This window comes from Pogona vitticeps, chromosome 2 (genome assembly GCF_051106095.1).
Source record: "Pogona vitticeps strain Pit_001003342236 chromosome 2, PviZW2.1, whole genome shotgun sequence".
In the NCBI taxonomy this organism is placed as follows: domain Eukaryota; kingdom Metazoa; phylum Chordata; class Lepidosauria; order Squamata; family Agamidae; genus Pogona; species Pogona vitticeps.
Window position 1 is genome coordinate 12,178,223 of NC_135784.1, and position 27,638 is coordinate 12,205,860.

The following is a 27,638-nucleotide window of genomic DNA, read 5'->3' on the forward strand; positions in this document are numbered from 1 at the left end:
CAGATGGAGACAGCAGCCCTGAAATTAAAAGGCGCTTTCTTCTTGGGAGGAAAGCGATGACAAATCTTGACAGCATCTTGAAAAGCAGAGACATCACCTTGCCAACAAAAGTCCGAATAGTCAAAGCTATGGTTTTTCCTGTCGTGATGTATGGAAGTGAGAGCTGGACCATAAAGAAAGCAGACCGCCGAAGAATTGATGCCTTTGAATTGTGGTGCTGGAGGAGGCTCTTGAGAATCCCCTGGACTGCAAGGAGAACAAACCTATCAGTTCTAAAGGAAATCAACCCTGAATGCTCACTTGAAGGACAGATCCTGAAGCTGAGGCTCCAGTACTTTGGCCATCTCATGAGAAGAAAAGAGTCCTTGGAAAAAACCTTGATGTTAGGAAGGTGTGATGGCAAGAGGAGAAGGGGACGACCGAGGATGAGATGGCTGGACAGTGTCTGCGAAGCAACCAACATGAACCTGACACAACTCCGGGAGGCAGTAGAAGACAGGAGGGCCTGGCGTGCTCTGGTCCATGGGGTCACGAAGAGTCGGACACGACTAAACGACTAAACACAGCTAGATTACTCTGGGCCCAGAAATGGAAAACAGAAGAGGTTCCGACGACAGAAGAGCTGTTAAAGAAGTTATGGGACATAGCAGAACTGGATACTCTATCAGAAGCACTACGGGAACAGCCAAGAGACTATGTAAAGCAAAGCTGGGGACTAATATATTCATTGGCCCAGAAGAAGACAGGAGTCTAGGGTAAAATTTATGACATATGTATGAACCATATAGTATATATTGTAAATCGATATAGGGAGAGTGGAGGGGCTAAGGAGGGTGGAATCTTCGACTCCAAAGGAGGGAGGGGATATTTTAAATAGAGGGATTAGCTAAGTTTTTTTCCTCCTTTGTATACGTGGTCTGATTTCTTTTTCCATTTCTGTTTTTCTCTCCTTTTTGCTTTTTTTGGGTGTTTCTATGGTTTTTTGCATGTTAGAAATTATAATTTTTTAAAGATGTCAGTCACAAACACACAGACTCGTCTGCCAGCACAGTTCTCCATGCCTACTACGATGCCTTGAATCCTATGAATCTTGCAAATCCTGACAACGCCCCCAGGAGAACTCACTTTATTTCCTTACAGAGTTTTGATAGTTTATAGTAAAGAGGAAGGATGGGTATGTATGTATGTATGTATGTATGTATGTATGTATGTATGTATGTATGTATGTATGTATTTATTTATTTATTTATTTATTTATTTATTTGTTCAATTTCTTTCCCACCCATCTGATATATTCTACCACTCTGGCACTCTGGGTAGACATGCCTCAACTCAGAAGCAGCTGTGACATCGTCCAGGAGACTGTCCTCTGTGACTGTAGAATCAACCAACAGCTTAGCAACCTTGGGGACCCCCACAGAAGAGTTACACTTGATAGCTTTCAATATTATCTTTTAATGATGTAAGGCATCTCCGAGTACTTACAGAAGAGAAAATATTTCAAACAAACAAAAAATATATTTATTTATTTATTTATTTTATTTATTTATTTTATTTATATCCCGCCTATCTAGTCACTTAAGACCACTCTAGACGGCTTACAACAAGCATGATATAATTAAAACAATTTTTAAAAGGGGACAAACTTTGGACAAGATGAAACAGACACCAGGAGAGAGGAAAAAAGAGGGAAAACCAGGAATTGGTTGAGGGGAAGGCCTGCCAAAACATCAATGTTTTTAATTGTTTTTTTAAAAATTTATAGGAGTAATATATTAGTAAGCTCTAACATATTGATGGAAATAGTAAAAAAAAATGTAAAAGTGAGTGTCCAGACTTCACGCTTTCTCAGCCCTTTTGTCAACTCTTCCAACTAATGGATGTCTCTGTCGCTTATTTCATCAACTTTTATCCATGTAAAGAAACATGGAGTTTGCCTGTCAGTTCCTTAGGATGTTCTCAAATCTTGCTCCCAGGGCAAGCATGTGATATGCAGGGAATTTCCCCTTCCCCGAATTCTTCAACTTTTCATATATGCTCCACTGACACTCAAACCCTTTCCACACACCACACTTACAAAATTGCCCCCATGTGGGTTTTTTAAACAGTATTCTTAAGTTTCTACTCAAACTGAAGCTGTTCCCACATTCTGTTCATTTCAAAGGTTTCCACTTTGTATACATCTTTGAACAGAAAAATGACTGCTTTTATTGAAGGTTCTCCTATTTCTATCACCTATCCCCTCTATGATGTCTTTGATATTTACAGGTCAGAACTTCACAGGAATCCTACAGAAATTTACAGACCTCCCAGGCAAGGACATTCTATGATTCCTCAATGTTGATATGATTGCAGGAAAAGTGTGACTCCCACAAAGAAACCAGACTGTGGGAGTTTGGTATTTTCAGACATCTAGAGATGTGCAGTTACCCCTGTGGGCTCCAATAAAGACAACTGACCCACCGGGGTCCTGCCAAAAGCCGTCTCTGAGGGGTTGGTCCATCTCCCCCGTTCTCTCTTCGGCTAGCTTGCCTCTCTCCTCTCTGATCTTTCTCCCTCACTCACTCACCTCTTTCTCTCAGCAATAGGAGGGATTCACTGGTCTTGCTTCTCTCCAACTCCTTTCTGCCTCTTCATGAGGTATCATCAAGTTCTCCCACTGTTTGGTCCAGGGTTTCTCCATTCATATCCACTCCCAGCCTTCTGGTGATATCCGATCCTTCTTTTGCCCTTCTACCTCTCCAGTTTTCACTGTCTCCCCCCTTAATTGTTCCCCAATATATATTTCTCTTCCCTCCTCTTATCTTATTCCTTTCTTTTTCTCCTGCACCTCTGCTGCTCCTAAGGTTCCTTTACCAGGTGGATCCTTTCCTTTCCTTAATAGACCTTCTACTTACCTCAATGGAAATTCCACCTTAGACACCCCAGGCTCTTTTTTTTCCAGGCTCTCCCATCCTTTCATTGGTCTCAACCTTTGATTCTTCACTCGGAAGTATCTCTATACACTCATGTTTTTCTCTGTGACCCTTCTCACCTCTCTATCTCCCTGTTCGCCTCATGGAGGTGTTACTTCTCTGATGGGTCATATGTTGTCTATAGGGCTCTGTGGACTTCTCCCTCCTCTCCTCAGGAAAGGAGGACAATCCAGTCAGGATGGGTTCAGCCCAAATCTCTCCCTCACACAGACAACCAGTGACAAGGTGTTTGAAGCTCATCTGGGTATCTCATAAGAAATCTTTTCATTGTTGCAATGATTCCAGGCAATTCCAAAATTTCTTAAATCTGTACAAGTTCATTTATTTACATCATTTCTTGCATCCATACTTAAATATACTAAATCCAGAAAAGTATGTAATGCAGTCTTACAGGCATGAGGAAAAAACTGACAGTAGAGATCTTTAAATCCAAACATCATACTGTTATCAAAAACTGCAATCTTACTTAAAATACATCCTTGCACCTTGTAAAAAGATGCAGGAATTTTAGATAATAGGGAAAACTTAATATGTGCTTGAATATAAAATACGAACACATTAAAACACTGGAAGTCATAATCTAGAAAGTCAGTGAATACATCTTCAGAACACTTCAAACTTTCTAAGAATAAAATCAAAAATGGAAAAAAGTTTATAATTTTTAATGAAAGTCATGTAAAAGTATTTAAACATTAAAAATAAATGTATACAAAGAAAAAAAGCAATATTTGGCTCTAAGTGTGTTGTTAAAACAGAGAAAATTTTGTTCTCACCCAGCCATGTGTAAAATCCATTGCTGGCTGTCCCTGCCTGATAGTTATCTTTCTGCTCTTCCAAGGACTTTCACCCGGCATCATTTCCATGGTTCTGTTGTACTCCATGAAACCAAAAATCTACGGTTCTCTGTTCTTTTCTAATAACATTATGTGTGAGAGCTCTTCCAATATTTATATTTCCTTGGTTCTGCATCAGTCAGAAAAACCAAATCTTCCCAAGGCTTGGGTTTCCCAGCCTCCGAGAAGCTCAGATGTTAAGATTCAAAGGATTTGGTCACCACTGACCCAGTGCAGTCCAGGGCCTGAAGAGACCAGAGCTTGAAAAACCAAAATTTCCACTCCTTCCCACAATCCCTGCCATGATAAAGCAGAATACTCTCACTACAATAGCATAGAAATGCCTAGTTCTTCATGAACAATACAGAATATATATATATATTGTTCATCAAAAATAGAGTATAGACATTCATTGGTACCCTCTTTAAAACTCAGTTACTGTTATTAATGAGGGTAAAGTTTTCTGAAACAAATGACAACTTCTCTCTCTTCACTACTTGCTTTTCTTTCAACAGTTAGCCTTAGAACATCCATCCTTTTCTATATATACAGTGGTGCCTCGCACAGCAAGGTTAATCCGTTCCGAATTAACCCTCGCTGTGTGAAAGCATCGCTGTATGGATCAAAAAAAGCCATTGGAATGCATTAAACAGCATTTTCGCGCCCTCGGTAAGTGAGGGGAGGGCGTGAAAATGCTGTGCGCGGCCATTTCGGCCACTGCGAGAGCGCAGATCAGCTGTTCGGCGGGTCCAAAATGGCCGCGCACAGCGTTTTCGTGCCCTACCCTCATTTACCAATGGCGCAAAAACGCTGTGTGCGGCCGTTTCGGCGGACATTTTGGACCCGCCGAACAGCTGATCGGCAGATCGCAAAGCGAAGGTCAGTAAGCGAACCGCTTACCGACCTTCGCTCTGCGATTTTCGCCCTATGTGGGCACCGTTTTGCGATCACATTTGCGATTGCAAAACCAGCCTCGTAGAGCGGATTCATCATTCTACGATGCGCCCGTTGTGCGAGGCACCACTGTACAATAATTTTGAAAAGGCGTCTGTTGCAAAATATATGTGCTTATTCTCATTTTTTAAGCATACATTTCCACATCTATTTTGTGATATCTCTCTGTTAATTAACGATAGAAGTAAAACACATCAAAAGTGGTACTTCAAAATGCACTCCATTTCTCTCTTTTCTTTCTGTTATCAGCATTTTGTTATTTATTCCTTAAAGTGGAAACCAGGACAAAACTCAATAAGCTCCTCATGCCTTCTTATCAGGAGCTCTGAATATAGCTGTTTCCACACTCCATGCATTTCTATGGTTTCTCCGCAGTGTGAATCCTTTCATGTTTCCTAAGGGTACCACTCCTACTAAAGCTCTTTCCAAATTCCATGCATTTATGTGTTCTCCCCAGTGTGAATCTTTTGATGTAACCTAAGGGTACTACTGTGACTAAAGCTCTTTCCACATTCTATGCATTTATAAGGTTTCTCCCCAGTGTGAGTTCTTTCATGTTTCCTAAGGTCAGCACTGCGACTAAAGCTCTTTCCACATTCCATGCATTTATGTGGTTTCTCCCCAGTGTGAGTCCTTTGATGTAACCTAAGGGTACCACTGCTACTAAAGCTCTTTCCACATTCTATGCATTTATGTGGTTTCTCCCCAGTGTGAATCTTTTGATGTAACCTAAGGGTACTACTGTGACTAAAGCTCTTTCCACATTCTATGCATTTATAAGGTTTCTCCCCAGTGTGAGTTCTTTCATGTTTCCTAAGGTCAGCACTGCGACTAAAGCTCTTTCCACATTCCATGCATTTATGTGGTTTCTCCCCACTGTGAGTTCTTTGATGTGACCTCAGGCCACAACTGTCACTAAAGCTCTTTCCACATTCCATGCATTTATGTGGTTTCTCCCCAGTGTGAGTCCTTTGATGTAACCTAAGGGCATCACTCCTACTAAAGCTGTCTCCACATTCCATGCATTTATGTGGTTTCTCCCCAGTGTGAGTCCTTTGATGTAACCTAAGGGCATCACTCCTACTAAAGCTCGTTCCACATTCCATGCATTTATGTGGTTTCTCCCCAGTGTGAGTAATTTGATGTGACCTAAGGTTACCAACCTGACTAAAGCTCTTTCCACATTCCATGCATTTATGTGGTTTCTCCCCAGTGTGAATCCTTTGATGTAACCGAAGGGTACCACTTCTACTAAAGCTCTTTCCACATTCTATGCATTTATGTGGTTTCTCCCCAGTGTGAGTTTTTTCATGATTTCTAAGGGTATCACTCCTACTAAAGCTCTTTCCACATTGATTGCATTTATGTGGTTTCTCCCCAGTGTGAATATTTTGATGTGTCCTAAGAATAACATTTTGACTAAAGCTCTTTCCACATTCCATACATTTATGTGGTTTCTCCCCAGTGTGAGTCCTTTGATGTAACCTAAGGGTACCACTGCTACTAAAGCTCTTTCCACATTCTATGCATTTATGTGGTTTCTCCCCAGTATGAGTCCATTGATGTAATGTAAGGTGACAATTTACAGTGAAGCTCTTTCCACATTCCATGCATTTATATGGTTTCTCCCCAGTGTGAATCTTTTGATGTAACCCAAGGTTACCAACCTGACTAAAGCTCTTTCCACATTCCATACATTTATGTGGTTTCTCCCCAGTGTGAGTCCTTTGATGTATCCTAAGTGTATCACTTTGATTGAAGCTCTTTCCGTATTCCATACATGGATACAGTTTCTTTCCTTTGTGAGTTATATTATGTCTACTGAGATTACGTGCGTTTATGTGGTTTCTCCGCTGTGTGAGTTCTGTGACGGGATGTCTGCTCCTGCCCACTTGGATTGTCAATTCTCTGTTTTCTTCCTTGCTTATAAGTTCCTGCCTAGGTTGCCCCAGATGTTCCTGGGCAATTCTCTTCATCATCTGGTAGATTAGAAAAAGAAGAGAAACAACCACTTCAAAAATCTGCAGGAATAAGGAATGATGTGTTCGGGCTCCGCCTGAGTTAAGGAGGAGAGAGGAAAGACAGTCAGAAACGTGGGGGAAGAGAATCAGGGAGGGGATGAGGCCAGATCAGAGGCTGTTCCTGTGGCCTTAAGGTTGGAAGGGCTCTTCACTGAGGGACCTTTTGGAGGGAGAAGTAATGAAGGGAGGATCATTTCCACACCCAAAGAAGTACATGATATTAAAAATATATTGATTTTTTTCTTCTCAAATTCTCCCCAATGTTTGTAACTTTAGTTTCCAGAAAAATAGAAGTTGATTAAAGAGTAAAGTTGATTAAAAAGGAATCAAAGTTGATTAAAGAGGAAACAAATATTTGAATTAAACGATTGTTTAGCAAAAATGAATAATAAGGGGGAAAACAGGTCAGTTTTAGAAAGGAAGAGTAAAAGTGGACGAATGTGATGCAGCTAGAATATTGGACTTGAGAACTGGTAAAGAGCAGTTAGTGGTCAAAGGCGGGAATTGACAAAGTCTGCAGAGATTATCTAGTGAAGAACAGATTTAAGGAACTCGATTTGGTGGACAGAGTGCCTGAAGAACTTTGGATAGAGGCTCGTAACATTGTAAAGGAGGCAGCAACAAAAACCATCCCAAAGAAAAGGAAATGCAAGAAAGCAAAGTGGCTGTCCAACGAGGCCTTACAAATAGCAGAGAAGGGAAACAAAATGCAAGGGAGATAGGGAAAGTTACAGAAAATTGAATGCAAATTTCCAAAGAACAGCAAGGAGAGACAAGAGGGCTTTCTTAAATGAAGTATGCAAATAAATAGAGGAAAATAATAGAAAAGGAAAAACCAGAGATCTGTTCAAGAAAATTGGAGATGTAAAAGGAACATTTTCTGCAAAAATGGACATGATAAAGGACAAAAATGGGAGGGACCTAACAGAAGCAGAAGACATCAAGAAGAGGTGGCAAGAATACACAGAGGAATTATATCAGAATGATCTGGATATCCCGGACAACTCAGATAATGTGGTTGCTGACCTTGAGCCAGACATCCTGGAGAGTGAAGTCGAGTGGGCCTTAGAAAGCTTGTCTAACAACAAGGCCAGTGGAGGTGATGGCATTCCAGTTGAACTATTTAAAATCTTAAAAGATGATGCTGTTAAGGTGCTATTCAATATGCCAGTAAGTTTGGAAAACTCAACAATTGCCAGAGGAGTGGAAAAGATCAGTCTACATCCCAATCCCAAAGAAGGGCATTGCCAAAGTATGCTCCAACTACTGTACAATTGCACTCATTTCACATGCTAGCAAGGTTATGCTCAAAATCCTACAAGGCAGCTATAGCAGTACAGTGGTGCCTCGCTTAATGAGAGCACCGTTTAATGACGAATCCGCATAGCACCGTGTTTTTTGCGATTGCATTGCAATGTTTTGAATGGCAAAACATTGCATTTCGATGATCGGTAAGTGTTTCGCTTACCGATCTTCGCATTACGATGTTTTAAAACAGCTGATCGGCGGTTCCAAAATGGCCACCTGGTCAACAAAATGGCTGCCCGCAATGTTTTCGCACGGTTTCCTTGCTTACAGAGGTGGTGAAAATAGCAGCCAGATGGAACATCTTCACTTAACGGTGAGTTTATCACCCATAGGAATGCATTGAAGGGGTTTCAATGCGTTCCTATGGGGTGTTTTGCCCCGTATAGCGACGTTTCTGGATAGCGACAATTTATCTGGAACGGATTATCATCGCTATGCGGGGCACCACTGTATGTAGACCAAGAACTCCCAGAAGTACAAGATGGATTCGAAGGGGCAGAGGAACTAGAGACCATACTGCTAACATGCGCTGGATTATGGAGAAAGCCAGAGAGTTCCAGAAAAGTATCGACTTCTGCTTCATTGACTATGCAAAAGCCTTTGACTGTGTGGACCACAGCAAACTACGGCAAGTCCTTAAAGAAATGGGAGTGCCTGACCACCTCATCTATATCCTGACAAGCCTATACTTGGGACAGTAAGCAACAGTTAGAAATGAATATGGAAGAACCGATTGGTTCAAAACTGGGAAAGGAGTACGACAAGGCTCTATATTGTCCCCCTGCTTATTTAATTTATATGCACAATACATCATGCGAAAGGCCAGACTGGGGTAATCTAAAACCGGAATTAAGATTGCCAGAAGAAATCTCAACAACCTCTGATATGCAGATGATACCACTCTGATGGCAGAAAGTGAGGAGGAATTAAAGAATCTCGTAATGAGAGTGAAAGAGGAGAATGCAAAAAATGGTCTGAAGCTCAACATAAAAAAAAAAAAAACTAAGATCATGGTCACTGGATTCATCACCTCCTGGAAAATAGAAGAGGAATATACGGAAGTAGTGTCAGATTTTACTTTCTTCCATGATCACTGCAAATGGTGACAGCACCCTGTCATGAGTGCAGCTGAAGACCTGGAACCACAAGGGTTAACTCAGGCTGGGAATGCTGAGCAATCAGAAACACCTGAATTGACTCCAGATTCTCCTTCCTCAGCAGACAAGCTTCGGGCCAGGCTTCAGGGAAGACTTATGGCAAAAAGGTCAGAGGATCGCTCGAAGGCTGTCCACAGAAACATTCGTTCAACTAGCCCTGAGTATTGACAGGATGGAAAGGTTTCCAGCAGCTCTAGGGGCTGTTTTGCTATAAAAACAGCTCCTAGTCAGCTAGAATTTCTGTGGAAGCAACAAGTCAAACCTCTGGCTAGCATCCACACTTCTACAACCTTGAACCGTGTTCCTGACTCTGGACTCTGACCCTGGAATACGTTGTGTATTTGACTCTGGACTCTGACCTTGGACTACATTCTGTGAGTTGGTTTGGTAAATGGTTATCGGCTTTGCATTCTTGGTATTCCTGACCTTGGACTGGTTTATCGGACTTCGGCTGTTGTAACCCCCGGGAACGTGACAGATTGCTTCCAACCCCCACACTTTTCCCCAACGTGGAGGGAAAAGCAAGCGAAGACTCAGGTCCACTGAATGCTGTGCTTGCTCAAGTGCAGTTTCTCACCCAGACAGTGGCACAGCTTCAACAGCAACAGCTACAATTCCAAGCCAACGCTGCTTCTCAGGCTAAGTGTCCTGTGCTTCCTCCGGAGAAATTTGAAGGAAGTGTGGAGGAGTTCCCAGAATTCTTGGCACAGTGTAAGCTGTATATTGAGCTGTGCACCAGAGACTTTCCCACAGACAAAACCAAGGTATGCTTTATAATCAGCTTACTCAAGGGTCAGGCAGCTAAATGGGCGACTCCTCTACTCCTTGCTCCTTCACTCCTGCTAACTAATTACCAGGGTTTTCTGGAACATATCTCAGCCGCGTTTGCTAACCCCTTGCAAGCTGCTACTGCTAACAGAAAGATTCGGGCCCTGAAACAGGGAAAGGCTTCAGTCTCCCAGTATTCTACTGAGTTCAGACTCTTGGCTCAAGATTTACTCTGGAATGAGGCAGCTCTTATGGACCAATATACGGAAAGGTTAGCTGATGGGATCCTGGATGAGCTAGCACATGTAGATCGACCCAACACGCTGCAAGAACTAATCACTCTATGCTTACGCATTGATGGCCACTTGGAGAGCCAACGCTTAGCACAGGGCGGTTCCCATCTCCTGCAGTCACCCGTGACAGCCCCCAATACCAGACCGGAGGATTCTGAACCTATGCAATTGGGAGCAGCTTGGCCACACCTCAGCCCTGAGGAAAAAACATGACGCCGCTCCCAGAATCTTTGTCTGTACTGTGGGGGAGCAGGACACTTTGCTTCTGGCTGTTTGGCTAAGTGGTGTAACGTTGGCTCTGTGAAACCATTGCCAGTAAAAAAATTGCTCCATGTCTGAATGGACCCTCAGACGTGGGGCACTTAGCTGGGTCTCCTGAACCATACCTTAACATCCCAGGACAATTCCTTGTACCAGTTAGACTCTCCCTGCCAGATGGACGTTTGTTTGTTCATGCCATAGTCGACTCTGGGGCGGATCGCTGTTTCATTGACACAACTTTCGTGAAACAGCACCGGATCCCTGTACAAGATAAAGAGATCCCAACCCTAGTCGAATCCCTAGATGGACGTCTCCTCCGCTCCGGTCCTGTGAGCCAAGAAACCCAACCAGTCATCCTCCGGGTTCAACACCATCAGGAGCAACTACAGTTCAATATTGCCTGCATGCCCCATTTTCCACTTATTTTGGGACTTTTCTGGCTCTGAACCCATAACCCCCTAATGGACTGGACACGAGGAGAGTTAAGTTTCAGGGACCCGTGTCCGCATCTGGGTCCACCAGCTACCTTGGCCGCAGCAGGGTCAACAGACAAGTCCGTAATACCCTCGGATTATGAGGACTTTGCTGATGTCTTCGAGGAGAAGGGGGCTGACCAACTACTTCCGCACCGACCCTTTGACTGTGCTATTAATTTGGTGCATGGGGCACCCCTTCCTGTGGCATGGATTTACCCCATGTCGGAACCCGAATTCGCAGACTTGAGGGCCTTTCTTGATAAAAATCTGAAACAGGGATTCATCTGGCCATCCACGTCGCCTCTGCCTGCACCTGTCATCTTTGTTAAAAAAGAAGGGTGGGGAGCTCCGCCCCTGCAATGATTACAGAGCCTTGAACAAGATAACTATTAGAGACCGCTAACACTCTACCATTGATCGGCGAACTTCTGGATCGCCTTAAAGGGGCACAAATTCACACCAAGCTGGATCTCCGTGGCGCCTATATTTTGGTGCGAATTCGTGCTGGTGACGAATGGAAGACGGCTTTTGGAACACTTTATGGCCAGCATGGAGGGACATGGTGGCGCTGCGGGCTAAACCACAGAAGCCTGTGCTGCAGGGTCAGAAGACCAGCAGTCGTAAGATCGAATCCATGCGATGGAGTGAGTGCCCGTCGCTTGTCCCAGCTCCCGCCAACCTAGCGGTTCGAAAGCATGCAAATGTGAGTAGATAAATAGGGACCACCTCAGTGGGAAGGTAACAGCGTTCCGTGTCTAAATCGCACTGGCCATGTGACCATGGAAAGATTGTCTTCGGACAAATGCTGGCTCTATGGCTTGGAAACGGGGATGAGCACCGCCCCCTAGAGTCGAACACAACTGGACAAAATTGTCAAGCGGAACCTTTACCTTTACCTTTTTATGGCCAGCATGAATATCTGGTCATGCCTTTCGCATTAACCAACACTCCAGAGGTGTTCCAGCAATTCATGAATGTCATCTTTCGGGACTTGCTCGATCGCTTTGTATTCATTTACCTGGATGACATTCTGATTTATTCCCGAGATCCCGCTCGGCATATGGAATATGTTCGCCATATTCGAGAACATTGACTCTATGCCAAGCTAGAGAAATGTGAATTTAACCTGCAAGAAGTCGAGTTCCTGGGTCACATTGTATCTCCCCAAGGGATCCAGATGGACCCAAAGAAGATAGAGACGGTACTGAGCTGGCAGAAACCTCGGAATCGTAAGGATGTACAATGGTTTCTCGGCTTCGCAAATTATTACCGCCAGTTCATACAATCTTACGCGGATGTAAACACGACACTGACCCACCTCCTCTGGCCCAAAGAGCCGTTTCTTTGGACTCCGGAGGCAGACCATGCCTTTACCACACTAAAAACCCGCTTTACCACTGAGTCCATCCTACGCTATCCGGATCCCTGGCTACCTTTTACTGTAGAAACAGATGCCTTCAGTGTCGCCCTGGGTGCAATACTGTCCCAACGAGAGGCCCCCTCACAACCACTGCAGCCCTGTGCGTTCTACTCCCGGCAGTTCACACCCTCAGAGCGCAATTACACCATCTGGGAGCGATAACTTTTGGCCATCAAAGCTGCTTTCGAATTTTGGAGGCATTACCTCGAAGGGGCCCGTCACCCAATCCAAGTTTTGCCGGATCATCGAAACCTGGAACACTTACAAACAGCCCGACGCCTTAACCAACGCCAAATCTGATGGAGTCTCTTTTTCTCCCAGTTCGACTTCCGTATCACCTATGTCCCACATACCCAGAATCGGAAAGCTGATGCCTTGTCCCGCAAACCGGAATACGCCATTCCAACCTCTGAAGCACCTCCAATAACACCTATCCTGCCTCCTTCAGTCGTTGCAGCCGTAACCACTCACTCCTCCCTGGCTGAAGATTCGAGCCAGTCAAGCTCGAGATCCCTGGGCCAAGCAACGTCTGCAGGAACTTCAAGAGGGCTCTGTCAACGACTTTACCAACCACCAGGGCCTCCTATTACATCGTGGACGCTTACATATTCCTCCGGGGCCCCTCCGAGCCAATGTCCTCCATCTGACTCATAATTCCCCTCCTGCAGGACATTTTGGTCAGTACGAAACTCTGCACTTGCTCACATGAGAGTTTTGGTGGCCCCAGGTTCGAGCTGATGTCGCCTGATATGTTGGTTCCTGTGAGGGTTGTCCTCGAGCCAAGGACGTACCAGCCAAACCTTCAGGTCTGTTACAACCAATACCTGTACTGGCCGGCCCTTGGGACACAGTATCTTTGGATTTTATCACAGATCTCCCGCGGTCACAAGGGTATACCTGTATCTTAGTAATAGTGGACCTGTTTACTAAGATGGCTCATTTTGTTCCATGTTCCAAACTTCCCACAGCTCCTGACACCGCCCAACTCTACCTCCATCATGTTTTCCATCTACATGGGCTCCCAACGCACCTAATTTCTGATCATGGTTCCCAATTCACTTCCTGGTTCTGGCAAGCCTTACGCACCAGTTTAGGTACCCAGGTGCACTTGTCGTCGGCATATCACCCCCAAACAGATGGACAGACCGAGCATACCAATGCCACTCTAGAACAATATCTCCGCTGCTACACCTGTTACCAGCAAGATAATTGGGCTACCCTGTTACAACTGGCGGAATTTGCTTACAATAACGCTGTACACACATCTACAGAACAGATGCCATTTGAAGCCAACTATGGGTACCATCCTCGCTTTTTCCTGGCTACTCTACCATCAACCATGGTTCCTGCTGCCGATGTCCATATAAGCAAGTTGCAGGCCCTCCAAGACTTACTCAAGAAGCTTATAAAACAGCAGCTGACCGAAAGCAACAAGAAGGGCCACCTCTGAAACCAGGAGATCAGGTCTGGCTTTCCACCCGTTACCTCTGCTGACCTGGTCGATCCTGAAAGTTGGTCCCTCAGTTTATAGGACCCTATGTAATCCTGGAACAAATCAACCCTGTTGCCTTCCGGCTACAACTTCCAGATACTCTCCGTATCCACCCGGTTTTCCATCAATCTCTCCTTGTTCCTGTCTCAGCACCGGACCCTGCTCGACCTTCGCCCCCGGCTCCGCCTCCACCTATTCTGATTGATGGCGAGGAACAATATGAGGTCCATCAGATCCTAGACTCCCGAATCCACCGAGGTCTTCAGTATTTTGTAGATTGGGAAGGTTACTGTCCTTAGGATCGATCGTGGGAACCCGCCAGTAATCTACACACCCCTGATTTCATACGGCAATTCCATGCTACCTACCCAGATTGACTCGGCCCATCTGAAGGGGGGAGCCCTGGGGAGGGGGATAGTGTCATGAGTGCAGCTGAAGACCTGGAACCACAAGGGTTAACTCAGGCTGGGAATGCTGAGCAATCAGAAACACCTGAATTGACTCCAGATTCTCCTTCCTCAGCAGACAAGCTTCGGGCCAGGCTTCAGGGAAGACTTATGGCAAAAAGGTCAGAGGATCGCTCGAAGGCTGTCCACAGAAACATTCGTTCAACTAGCCCTGAGTATTGACATGATGGAAAGGTTTCCAGCAGCTCTAGGGGCTGTTTTGCTATAAAAACAGCTCCTAGTCAGCTAGAATTTCTGTGGAAGCAACAAGTCAAACCTCTGGCTAGCATCCACACTTCTACAACCTTGAACCGTGTTCCTGACTCTGGACTCTGACCCTGGAATACGTTGTGTATTTGACTCTGGACTCTGACCTTGGACTACATTCTGTGAGTTGGTTTGGTAAATGGTTATCGGCTTTGCATTCTTGGTATTCCTGACCTTGGACTGGTTTATCGGACTTCGGCTGTTGTAACCCCTGGGAACGTGACACAGCCACGAAATTAAAAGATTCCTGCTTCTTACGAAGAAAGCGATTTCAAACCTCGACAGCATCTTAAAAAGCAGAGACATCACCTTGCCAACAAAAGTCCGAATAGTCAAAGCTATGGTTTTTCCTGTAGTGACATATGTAAGTGAGAGCTGGACCATAAAGAAAGCTGACCGGCGAAGAATTGATGCTTTTGAACTGTGGTGCTGGAGGAGGCTTTTGAGAGTCCCCTGGCGTGCAAGGAATCAATTCTGAAGGAAATCACGCCTGAGTGCTCACTGGAAGTACAGATCTTGAAGGTGAGGATCCAATACTTTGGCCATTTCATGAGAAGACTCCCTGGAAAAGACCCTGATGTTAGAAAAGTGTGAAGACAAGAGGAGAAGGGGACGACAGAGGATGAGATGGTTGGACAGTGTCATCGAAGTAACCAACATGAATTTGCCACAACTCCGGGAGGCAGTGGAGGATAGGAGGGCCTGGCGTGCTCTGGTCCATGGGGTCACAAAGAGTCGGACATGACTGAACGACTAAATGAAACAAAAAGATTATTATTCAGAGGGAGAAGTGAAAGGACAGGTCAATGAAAGGGATGGGATGTAGAGTTTATAAAATAATGTTACGGGTAGAGAATCATCAGGAATTTCTGAAAACAAGATAGGAAGCAAAAGATGGTCAGGAAATAGGCACTGAGGGAATAGAAACGTAGAACTACAGAGGTAGAAGGGAAGTAAACTCCCATGCTCTGGCTCCAGAGTTAGATACCTTAACCAATGTCTATTAAGGGGAGGATTTCATGAACCACATCTGTGAGAAGAAAAGCAAAAATTTATACAGTACATTCAAATAGAGAAGATATTTGACCTCAGTGAAATTAAATATTACAAATTCTAAATGCTGCATATTACAGTAGTACCTCGATTTACGAAATCAATGTGTCCCCCAGCATGTCACATCATGCGAAAAATACATAAACTGGAATGCAGATTGCCACAACGACAGTGGCAACGCTATAAACCTCCAGGTGCAGAGAAACTTCCTTCACAAAGTGAAAGAAACGGGGAAAAAGAACTTTAAACCGAGGCATTATTTCAAATTGATTTTCATTCGTAAACCAGAAATTACATAAACCTTATTAACTGCAATACTTTTTGTTGTTGTTGTTTAGTCATTAGTTTTTTGTCCGACTCTTCGTGACCCCATGGACCAGAGCACGCCAGGCCCTCCTGTCTTCCACTGCCTTCCGGAGTTGGGTCAAATTCATGTTGGTATCGTTGATGACACTGTCCAGCCATCTTGTCCTCTGTCATCCCCGTGATCGAGATACTACTGAACCTCAAAGGTAGCGTTCTCAGAAGTACTACCTGTTCCACACACAGGGCCAGTTAGGGCATGTAAAGCTCAGGGTTCTTGATCCGTGGATGACACAGTGGTGTCAAGGGGAGGGGTTTAGATTTATTTGGCACTCGTTAATGTTTTGGAACAAGCCAGGCTTGTACAAGATTGACGGGCTTCACCTCAATGAACACAGAACTGAATTGTTGGTGTGTAACATTAAAAAGGTGGCAGAAAAGCTTTTAAACTGAATCCTGGGGGAAAGCCCACAGGAAACTAGCATTCATTTTGGGACTCCTCATCCCTATGGAATGAGGGTGGAGAGGGTCAAGAATAACAAAGTGATGATAGTGTAGTAATTAGGACTGAGAGCATAATGGGATGGAATTATTGGTCCACTGGAAGGAGAAGCAAAGAAGCAGCCCTTCGTGGGGGACCTCCATACACAGGTGCTTTTATGCAAATGCCCAAAGCGTCTGAGCAAAGATGGGAGAGGTGGAACATTTGGTGTCTAGGGATAACATTGATATAGTGGCCATAACGGAAACCTTCGGGGAGATTTGGAGAACTAGTGGAATGCTGCAATCCCAGACTAATAACTCTATAGGAGGGATAGGGAAGGATGTCTTGGAGGTGGGGTGGCCATCTAGGTTAAATGGAGATGGATGGTGGGTCTGACTTCATCATAGAATCACTGTGGGTTAAACTACCAGGCTAAGGAGCAATGTGATCGTGTGTCGTGTGTGTGTTATCATCCTCCAGACCAAAAACCTGAGGTGGACCTTGAAATGCACAGAGAAATCAGGGAGGTGTCCAAAAGGGACAAGATTGTAATTATGGGGAAACCAAATTTTTCTCACATCAATGGGGTCAATGTGTGCTCTAGTCAAGAAAGAATGACTGGGTTTCCTGACATGCTAAAGGACTCTACCTCGGAGCAATTTCTCATGGAGCCCAATAGAGGACAGGTGACTCTGGATCTAATATCTTACGGTAGTCAGGACCTGGTTAGGGACGGGAAAGTCACTGAATCACTAGGGAATAGTGACCATGAGGCCATCTCTTTCTCCTTGCATGTTGAGGGGAGAGTGTCAAGCAAATCTGACACAAAAACCCTTGATTTCCAAAGAGTGGACTTCCCTCAGATGAGGAAGGTAGAAAGAAGTTGAAAGGGAAGGTTTTTAAAAAAAATCTCCAGAGTGCATGGAGTCTATTTAAAACAACAGTAGTAGAGGCCCTGTGGTAGTGTATACCGCCAAAAAGGGGGGAGGGCTCAACTAAGTTCAAGAAAGTGGCAGAATTGTTAACTACTAAAGTTTCAGAGACGTTAACAGGAAAGAAGGGGCCCTTCCATAAATGGAAATTCTTTCCAAATGTGGAAAATTAAAAGGTACACAAACTCTGGCAAAAGGAATATAATAAGATTATACGAAGGGCAAAGAAAGACCTTGTGGAACATATGGCCAGCAATATAAGGGGGAATAATAAAAGCTTCTTTAAATAGTTTAGAAGCAGAAAACTTGCCACAGAAGCGGCTGGCCCTCTGGATGGTGAGAGAGGGAAAGCGGAGAGAGATTGCAGAGAAATTAAATGAGTTTTTTTGCATTAGTCTCCACAACATATGAATTTGGGCAGATCACACCGCCCGAACGGCCCTCGTTGAATAATGAATTAAATCAGATACAATTTATTCTACTCAAGCCACAGATGTCACCAGGAGATCATCTCCGGAGGCCTGGAAATGGTCAACAAGAACTCGAATGGGAAGGAGCCTTTTTCCAGCAGTAGAGGTGACAGAAAGTTATAAGGACATTTCCACCTTGGCAGAACTTGTATATAACACTTCAGGAGCCATAGACCTCTTGGAGAATGTTGCTATGGAGATAGCAACAGGTTCTAAAATCTGCTATTAAGGGAGAAGTGTTAGGACCTTCAGATTTCCATCACAACATCCATCGAACCACTTGATAAAATTAAAGCATTTGATGAATTAATGGAACATGTCCACTGGGAATTAGGACTAGCTCCTTCAGCCCAAAGGTCCAGCAATCCCTCAAAACAAAGAACTTAGGTTTGATCCTGACTATAGGGATCTGAAAGTGCAAATCCGCCATTCGTGGAGGGAATATAGGAAGACTGACTTCAACTGAAGCTTCAAGGAAAGGAAAAATTAACATTGCCAGATGGCAATCCGCAGCTCATCGTTCGCCGTCTTACCATCCTGTTGGATCCCTGGGTGAGTTTTTCAGTTTAAACTAGAAGCAACATGGGAAACGCCATAACTCCTTTACAAGGAAGTCACAAATAGGAGGTAATTTATCTCCTGCAAAGGAAAACCTTTTTAATGACCCATCACAACAACTAGTACAAAATCTATTGACAGAGATACGTTCTCTCTGCGCCTTCTATCCAGAGGGAGGCACTTTTAAACTTTCAGTTTGGGAATTAATTGGAAAAGTACTTCACAACACCAAGGGAATTTTACATGAAATTCTTAATACAGTGGTCCCCCGCATAGCGAGGTTAATCCGTTCCAGATTAACTGTCGCTATGGTGAAACATCGCTGTACGGAAAGCAAAAACCGATTGGAACGCATTAAACTTTGTTTAATGCGTTCCAACAGGCATTTTCGCGCCCTCGGTAAGCGAGGGCAGGGCGCGAAAACTCTGCGCGTGGCCATTTTGGGGCTTCCGGTGGCCATTTTGGAACCGCTGAACAGCTGATTCCCCGACATCGCTTTGCGAAAAAACACTTACCGATCACAAAGTGATTTTTGCCAATAGTGGCCATCGGCAAAATCCACATCGGTAGGCAGATTCATCATTCAACAGTGCGCTCATTATGTGAGGCACCACTACATGGCACATTTGCAACTATGTGATTTCAAAGCTAGAAAATCTTCTCCTATCTCAAAGAAATTAGCCACAAGCTCTTCTGTTAACTAGCCCAAAAATCCTCCCCCCGGTCAGGCCTCCCGAATTCCCTGATGAATCCCCTCAAAATGGTCTCCATCAAAACTTTTCTCCCTGCGCAGCTTCTAATTTGTTTTCTCCCCCCACTCCCTCCTTTTCTCTTTCTGCCCTGCTTTCCAATGCAGATGCTACAGTTTCTATTACTCCCCACCCTTCTCCCCCTCTCCCCTGCCTTGTTATGCAACAGTCTCTGTTCCCACACTCCCTCCTGCTCTTCCCCCTCCCAGTTCACTCCTTCCCTGCTCCGCTATGCAATTAGCTGAAACACCTGCAATTCTCCCTCTGCATGCCCCTCCAATGTTCTCTGGCAGGCAAAGCAAAAAATATTATCCCCTGAACAGCTTGGCAGCAATTCCCAGGGTTTCGCTTTTGTTCCTCCTGGGGTTTGTAACAACCAAAGAGACAATGATAATGAGAATTCAAATGTGGGGAACTCAGTAAACAGCACCCCAATTTGAGATATTCAACTTCCTACTGTTAAAAGTGCTCCTGTTGACAAAGCAGCTCAGAATTGGGCAGCAACACATCATGAACCAGGTGCTGTAGATTTCATGATGAAAACAGATTGGCTTGAAATGTATGCTTCTCAACCAGTACAAGACAGGGAACAATCTGCTTTAACAATCCCTATGTACCACAGTTCCCATTCGTCTCACCAGTACAAGGTCTTGCCACAGGAAATGTGGAATGCTGGTTATCTAGTCCTAGAGACACCTTGTTTGGGAAACCCTGCATTGTTTACATGTCATTTCACGGATCAAACTTTGTTGGGAGATCAATTTCTCCATGTTTCTATTTCTTCTTCTTTGACTGATGTATTTTTCCATGTATAAGATTCCCCATGTATCAGACAACCCCAATTTTTCTAATCCAAAATTAAGAAAAATGAGTGGGGCTTAGCAAGTGTAGAGGGAAATCAAAGTGCTCTAGGATTGCTTTGAATCCCTGCTTTTGCCTCTGTTCTCTCATCAGCTTCCGTGTATAAGACGAGCCTTAATTTTTAGTCTAAAGATTTTATTTATTTATTTATTTTATTTATTTATTGGACTTTATATACCGCCCCATAGCGCTACAAGCACTCTCAGGGCGGTTTACAATTTTAATTATACAGGCTACACATTGCCCCCCCAGCAAGCTGGATACTCATTTTACCGACCTCGGAAGGATGGAAGGCTGAGTCAACCTTGAGCCGGCTACCTGGGATTTGAACCCCAGGTCGTGAGCACAGTTTTAGCTGCAGTACAGCGTTTTAACCACTGCGCCAGACAAAAGTACAGTCTTATACACGGAAAAATACGGTAATTGCTTATGGCAAACACGTCTTTACATGGTTTTAGAGCAGGTGCACACAGCATCTCCAAATTTTTATTTGGCAAACCAATTCCTGGAGACTACATGTCCCATGTTTTTACCAGGACTACAAACTCCATCACAATTTTCATTGCTAGAGAGGCAGCGATTTCTTGAAAATTTGAATTGGGCTCGTGCAATCATGAGCCTTATGACACATGATTTCTAACCCCTGTTTGATGCAGTCCAGGGGCCTCAAATTCCTACAAAATCATCCGTAACTCAAATTCATGAAGGGAGGCTGTTGTTTGTGGATTATAGCTCTGCTTTTAATACCATTCTACCAAATAGGTTGTTTTTTTAAAATGATCAACCTGGGATTACCTCAGGAGATCTGCATGTGGATAAAGGATTTTCTGACAGATAGGCCACAGTCAGTAAGGATGGGATCTCACCATTCTTCTACCCTGGTACTAGGAGCTCCCCAGGGCTGTGTGCTAAGTCCCTTCCTCTATTCCCTGTACACACATGATTGCACCCCACTGTATAACACCAATGCAATTATTAAATTTGCGGATGATATGACAGTGGTGGAGCTCATAAATAAGAACAATGAGTCTGCTTATAGAAAGGAAGTACAAAGGTTGATACTTTGGTGTAAAGAAAATCATCTCACACTTAACATCAAAAAAACTAAAGAACTCATAATTGATTTTAGGAGGAAGAGAAATGTACATTTACCACTGTACATAAACGGTGAGGAAGTGGAGAGAGTTGGTAGTTTTAAATTTCTGGGTACTTACATCTCAGAGGACCTCTCATGGACTATAAATGCCAACATGCTAATGAAGAAGGCACAGAAGAGGCTGTATTTCCTGAGAATGCTCGGCAAGTTAAATTTATCTCAGCATTTACTTCTGTCATACTATCGTAGCACCATTGAGAGTGTCCTAACCTATGGCATTCTGGCATGGTTTGGGAGTAGCTCTGTAGCAGACAAAAAAGCTCTACAGAGAACCATTAAAATTGCCCAGAATATCATCGGGCTCCAGCTACCAACCCTGGATGACATCTTCACATCCCGCTGTCTAAGGAAATCACATAGCATCCTCAGAGATTCTTCCCATCCTGCTTATAACTTTTTTGAACTGTTACCATCTGGCAGAAGATATAGAACAATTAAGACTCAGACCACACGTTTTCTCAATAGTTTTTATCCCAGAGCTATAATTGCACTTAATAATGAGCTTAAAGACCACCAGTAGTGAATAATTAGTTGGACTGTGTTACTTGGCCTGTGGTGTAGATGTTTGTATTTTTAGGGGGGGACTTTAAGTGGGTGGGGAGTGTTTGGGGAATTTTATGTGTGTGTATGTGTCTGGTCTCTGGGTGTCTGTGAATTTCGTTGTATGTGTATATACTTACAATGACAATAAATTATTATTATTATTATTATTATTATTATTATTATTATTATTATTATTATTATTATTAAACAGAGTATGGCAACTTCCTCTTTTTTTAATCTTTGCAGCTGCTCATCACATGTACAGTTGAGGCGCTTCTTCTCAAGGCAACTGCGATGCCTAAATTGCTTGACTTCTTTAACACTTCTGGTGGGAATGTTTACTCTGCGATTGCAGACCATGTGACAAAGGGAAGCCAGCGTATCAAGCACTTCACAAATTTGGAGTGCCTGTGTTGTTACGTGCCTATTTTCAAGACTGGCTCACTAATTATTCACACTTATTCAGATTGCATTCTTGACATGCGCTTTAATCCTTTTCTGACCTTAGAAAACTTTCCTGCTGTTAACTCACAGCTTTTTTTACAGCTGACATTCCTTCTCGTAAGGAAAAAAGAAAAAGGGGAAATGTGGGGGGGGGGGCCTTCCCAAGGTTGCTAAGCTTTTGGCTGATATTACAGTCGTAGAGCACAGTCTCCCGGATGATCTCACAGCTGCTTCTGAGAGGAGCCGTGTCTACCCATCCTTCCTCTTTCTCATAGTGATAGTGAGCTAGCTTCAAAGCCTCTCTTTGGCCATTCCTAATGGCATTATACAACTATTGTCCAATCTGTATACTGCCAACTATCTGTGAGCTTGTAAGTTTATTAAAAGACAGAACTCCGAGAGAGCTGGATCCAGAGGTATGTATGGAGGACTCTGCTGGCAGACATCCTTGTGTGTGTGGTTGACTTTTCTCTCTAGGACTCTTTACTATCCTAATTATCTGGTGATCACCCTAAAACTATCTCAAAAATGACAGAATGATTTCAATACGAATCCAAGGCAGACCGTTCAGCATCACAGTAATCCAGGTTTATGCACCACACACCAATGCTGAAGAGGCTGAAAGTGACCACTTCTATGAAGACCTACAACACCTTCTAGAACTGACACCAAAGAAAGATGTTCTTCTCATTATAGGGAACTGGAATTCTAAAGTAGGGAGTCAAGAGATAAAAGGAACAACAGGGAAGTTTGCGGTTGAAAATGAAGAAGAGCAAAGGCGAATAGAGTTTTGTCAAGAAAACAAGCTGGTCATCACAAATACACTTTTCCAACAACAGAAGAGGCTCCTCTACACATGGACCAGATGCGCAATACTCCAATCAGATTGATTATATTCTCCGTAGCCAAAGATGGAGAAGCTCTATACAGTCAGCAAAAACAAGACCTGGAGCTGATTGTGGCTCTGATCATCAGCTTCTCATAGCAAAATTCAAGCATAAACTGAAGAAAGTAGGAAAAACCAGTGGGTTAGTAAGGTATAATCTAAACCAAATCCCTTATGAATACACATTGGAAGTGAAGAACAGATTTAAGGAACTAGATTCGATGGACAGAGTGCCTGAATAAGTATGGATGGAGGCTCATAACATTGTACAGCAGACAGCAACAAAAACTATCCAAAAGAAAAAGGAAATGGAAGAAACCAAAGTGGCTGTCTAACGAGGCCTTACAAATGGCAGAGAAGAGAAGGGAAACCAAATGCAAGGGAGATAAGGAAAGTTACAGAAAATTGAATGCAGACTTCCAAAGAAAAGCAAGGAGAGACAGGAGGGCCTTCTTAAATGAGCAATGCAAAGAAATAAGAGGAAAACAATAGAAAGGGAAAAACCAGAGATCTATTCAAGAAAGCTGAAGATATTAAAGGAACATTTTGTGCAAAGACGTACATGATAAAGGACAAAAATGGTAGGGATCTTTCAGAAGCAGAAGACATCAAGAAGAGGTGGCAAGAAAACACAGAGGAATTACACCAGAAAGATATGGATGTTTTGGACATGCCAGATAGTGTGGTTGCTGACCTGGAGAGGGAAGTCAAGTGGGCTTGAGAAAGCCTGGCTAACAACAAGGCCAGTGGAGGTGACGGCATTCCAGTGGGAAACCACAGGCCGGTTAGCCTAATGTCTGTTCCAGGGAAGGTTTGTCTCATATCAAGAGGACCTGCCATTGGTGACCATGGGGTTTGGGGTGAGCAGGATTGAAATCTTTAAAAAAAACAAAACTAAATAAGACGCAAAGAAAACCATACCCCAAAAATCAACACGCTGCACATGGAAAGAAGAAGTGTTGAAAGAAGAAGTGTGGTGTTGTAGATGGAGTACCAGACTGGAAACGAGGAGACCTGGATTCAAATCCCTGCTGGGCCAGGGAAATTGAGAGGACAGTGTGTGTGGCAAGGCTACTTAAGCCACCTCTTGAAATTCCACTTACCTTGCAAATCCTGGAGGGATGTGGGATTTGGTTCTTTGTTTCTGGTCCCCAAAACAGCAAAGACGACTCAGCTCAGTCTCACTCCTTCCTAAGAGGAGAAAAAAAGATCAGCCTGCAGGCATTATGGATAAAGCAAATCAAATACATTTCCTTCTGAGATGTGCCTTCATCATGTTTTAATTGAACGGGGTCACATCTCCATCTCTCTTTCTTCTTCAGGCAAAACAAGAGGAACAGAAAAGCAGGCAGGTGGGCAGGCAGGCATATCTTCCTTTTTGACACATGCGATGAAAACAGTAGCATACAACATGGTATGTCTCCCACTATTTACTGAAAATATTTTTACCCTGCCTTTCTCCTTAAAAACGACCCAAGGGAGCATATGTGCATCAGAAAAAGGCAATATTTCACAGTGAAAAACAGCGAGACTACAAACATTAAAATGGTTCAAACTAAAGCTACATTAAAGATGGTAAACCAAATCAACATCTAGAAAACAGCAGAGCCCGTGTGATGGAGTGGACCGAGGGATGGACCGGACTCTCTGTTGTCATGGGACCATTTGTAATTCAAATTGTGGTTATTATTATTTTGGGATTATTTGTATGTGCTATATCTAGACTTTTGCCTCTGTGTGTTGGTTTTTGTTCGGGAAAGGTTAAACAAAGAGGAGCAGATTTAAATTCAGCATTTTGTCTATTGTCAGAATTTAAAAACGGGGAAAGGATATACGAATATGGCCAAAATTAATTTTATTTCTGGTCTTCGGGTAGAAAATGTTACTCTACAGATTCTGTTTCTTCCAGCATTACTTCTCTCTTGAGATTTGTATTAAGTCAAATGCCTATATTGCACACTTCCCACCCTTTCACCTTTCAATTATTAAAGGGCCCATCTAGGAATGCTGCCTGGAGGCCAAACACAGATAGAACCAGCGAATCATGGAAAAGTGAAGTTGGAAGGAGCCCACAAGGCCATCAAGTCCAACCCCCTGCTCAACGCAGGAATACAGTCAAAGCAGATCTAGCAGGTGATGATCCAAAAGAGTCAAAACATAAAACCCAGCGGGGAGCTGGAGGCTGAAGGCCATACATCGGGGTCCTGCTTGGACTTTGGTTCAGCTGGTTGCGTCTTGTCTGACCTCTTGCTGGAGCTAAAATATTGGGTAGCGGGCTTGGTCCATAACAAAACAGTCACAGTGCCAGAGGACTGGAGGAAAGCACACATCACGCCAATCTTTAAAAAGGGAAGGAGGGGGGAGCTGGGAAACCGCAGGCTGGTTAGCCTAACGTTTGTGCCAGAGAAGACATTTGAAAGCCTCATCCAAGATAAAATCTTAAAATAGAACAAGCCTTGCTGAGGGAGAATCAGAATGGCTTCTGTAAGGGCACGTCTTGCCTCACAAACTTTTAAGAAATCTTTGAAAATCTCAACAGTCGTGTGGATGTGAGTAAATTGGTGGATATTGTCTATCTGGATTTTCAGAAGAGGTTTGACATGATGACTCGCCGAAAGCTGCTGAGAAAATGCCATGGACAGGGGATAAGAGGGCAAGTCCTCTTATAGACTGAGAATTGGTTGAGAACCAGGAAAGAGAATTGTCAATGGGCAATTTTCAAAAGGGAGAGAGGGTGACAGCGGTGTGCCCTGGGATCTGTCCTGGTATCGGTGCTTTTCAACCTGTTCATAAATGATCTGGAGACAGGGATAAGCAGTGAGATAGACAAGTCTGCAGATGACACAAAGCTTTTCCGTGCGGTGAAGCCCACATGGGATTGCGAAGAACTCCAGAAGGATCTCTCCAAACTGGGAGAATGGGCAGTAAAAAAAGCTAATGCGTTTCAATATAAGAAAATTAAAGAAAATGTAAAGTAATGCACACTGGGGCATGAAATAAAAACTTTTTTTCATGAGCTAATGGGTTCTGTACAGTCTGTGATGGATCAGGAAATAGATCTTGGGGTGCTGGTGGACAGCTCGAAAAAAGTGTCCACCCACTGTCTGGCAGGAGTAAAAAAAAAGGCCAATTCAATGGATCTAAGGATCACCTTAAGGATCATATTTCCTTATCAACTGTGCCGTTAGTCTGTAAAACTGATTGCCACAGGATGTGGTGACGACATTTGGCCTAGATGCCTTGAAAATAGGATTGGAGAGATTTCTGGAAGAAAAGTCCATCACAAGTTACCAGACATGTAGGGATGTACAATCTCGAGGTTTAAAAGAAAGGTACCTCGAAAGGCCTGATGTAGGGAAGGGAGACAGGTCTCTTGTTTTCTCATGTGGCCGCAAAGGCATCAGGTAGAGCCAATGTCAGATATAGGAAGTTGGATTAGATGAGTCCTTGGCCTGATCCGACAGTGCTCTTCTCCAGAGGCAACAGCCTCTGAACAGCAAAAGCTGCCAGCTTCCACTCCACCCCAAAGAAGAGATGACATGGGTAAGGGCTCTGATGCCACCACGATGCCTATGGAGGGGGAGACAGCAGACGGCTGAAGGATGCCGTTTCTCAGGCTTTGACATCCTTCACCGTCAAACACAAGGAAGGGAGAAGAAGCTGATCTGTGACACCTTTTCTGAAGAGAGACATGGATGTATTTTCTACACATCTGGGGTTCATAGCCCTAAAAATAAAGGGGAAAAAGTTGCCCCCTCCTTTATAAGGTGGGCCAATGGGCCACTTATTCCCTTTCCTTCTTAGCTTTCTTTTCCAGAGGGTTAGCAGGGCGTTTTTTCTTTGTTTTGTTTTTATATTGAAAACTACAAATGCCCAGTAACTCCTTTCAAAATGATCTAGTAAATGATCTTCTAGTAAAAGATTTAGGATTCCAACCTAAAGATTGGGTCTTTCCGTAGTTGTGCTAAAAGGAGATTGGACAAGAACGGAGTGTGTTTCTTCATTTCGTTTACTTCAATGCGTCTGATCAAAGCCCTACTAACCAAATAAAGCAGCATTAGCAACAGAAAGAGATGGAGAAGAAACCAGAATACCAGCTCAGGTCAAAATGAAGGAGCATTTTTAACTCTCCAGCTGTTTCTTGGACCATCTGTTAGGGGGAGGCACCAAAGTGTGCTTAACAATGACATTCACAAGTGCTCATAATCCTGAATGCTTGAACCCAACAAGAAACCTTAAGTTATGTTTTATTTTCCCTCTTCCCATAATTGTCTTCGCCTTCCCAAGGGCATCAAAAGAAGAGGCCGGAAGGTGAAGGAACTATCACAGTCGGGAAACCTTTCTACTGGGGCAAACAGGAGAGAAAAGGATGGAGCCGAAAGATAAGGAAAGCGCAGACACAAGCAGGAAAGGAGAAAAGAGATAATGTGGAATGGAGGAACCTGGCCCCACACGGGGGTGTGGAATTGCCTTCCCAGAGGGGATGACCGGAGGGAGGGAGTGTTGGACTGAGGAGACGCTGCCCCTC

General features: G+C 43.8%; 1 protein-coding gene across 1 annotated transcript in view; it reads right to left on the bottom strand.

Moving 5' to 3' along the window:
- Positions 1 to 27,638, bottom strand: part of LOC140703752 (uncharacterized) — a 62,366-nt gene that overhangs the window by 32,414 nt on the left and 2,314 nt on the right. Inside the window, exon 3 of the mRNA XM_078387686.1 lies at positions 24,214 to 24,301. The gene's annotated coding sequence lies outside the window, so the exon portion shown is untranslated. The remainder of the gene's footprint in view (positions 1 to 24,213; positions 24,302 to 27,638) is intronic.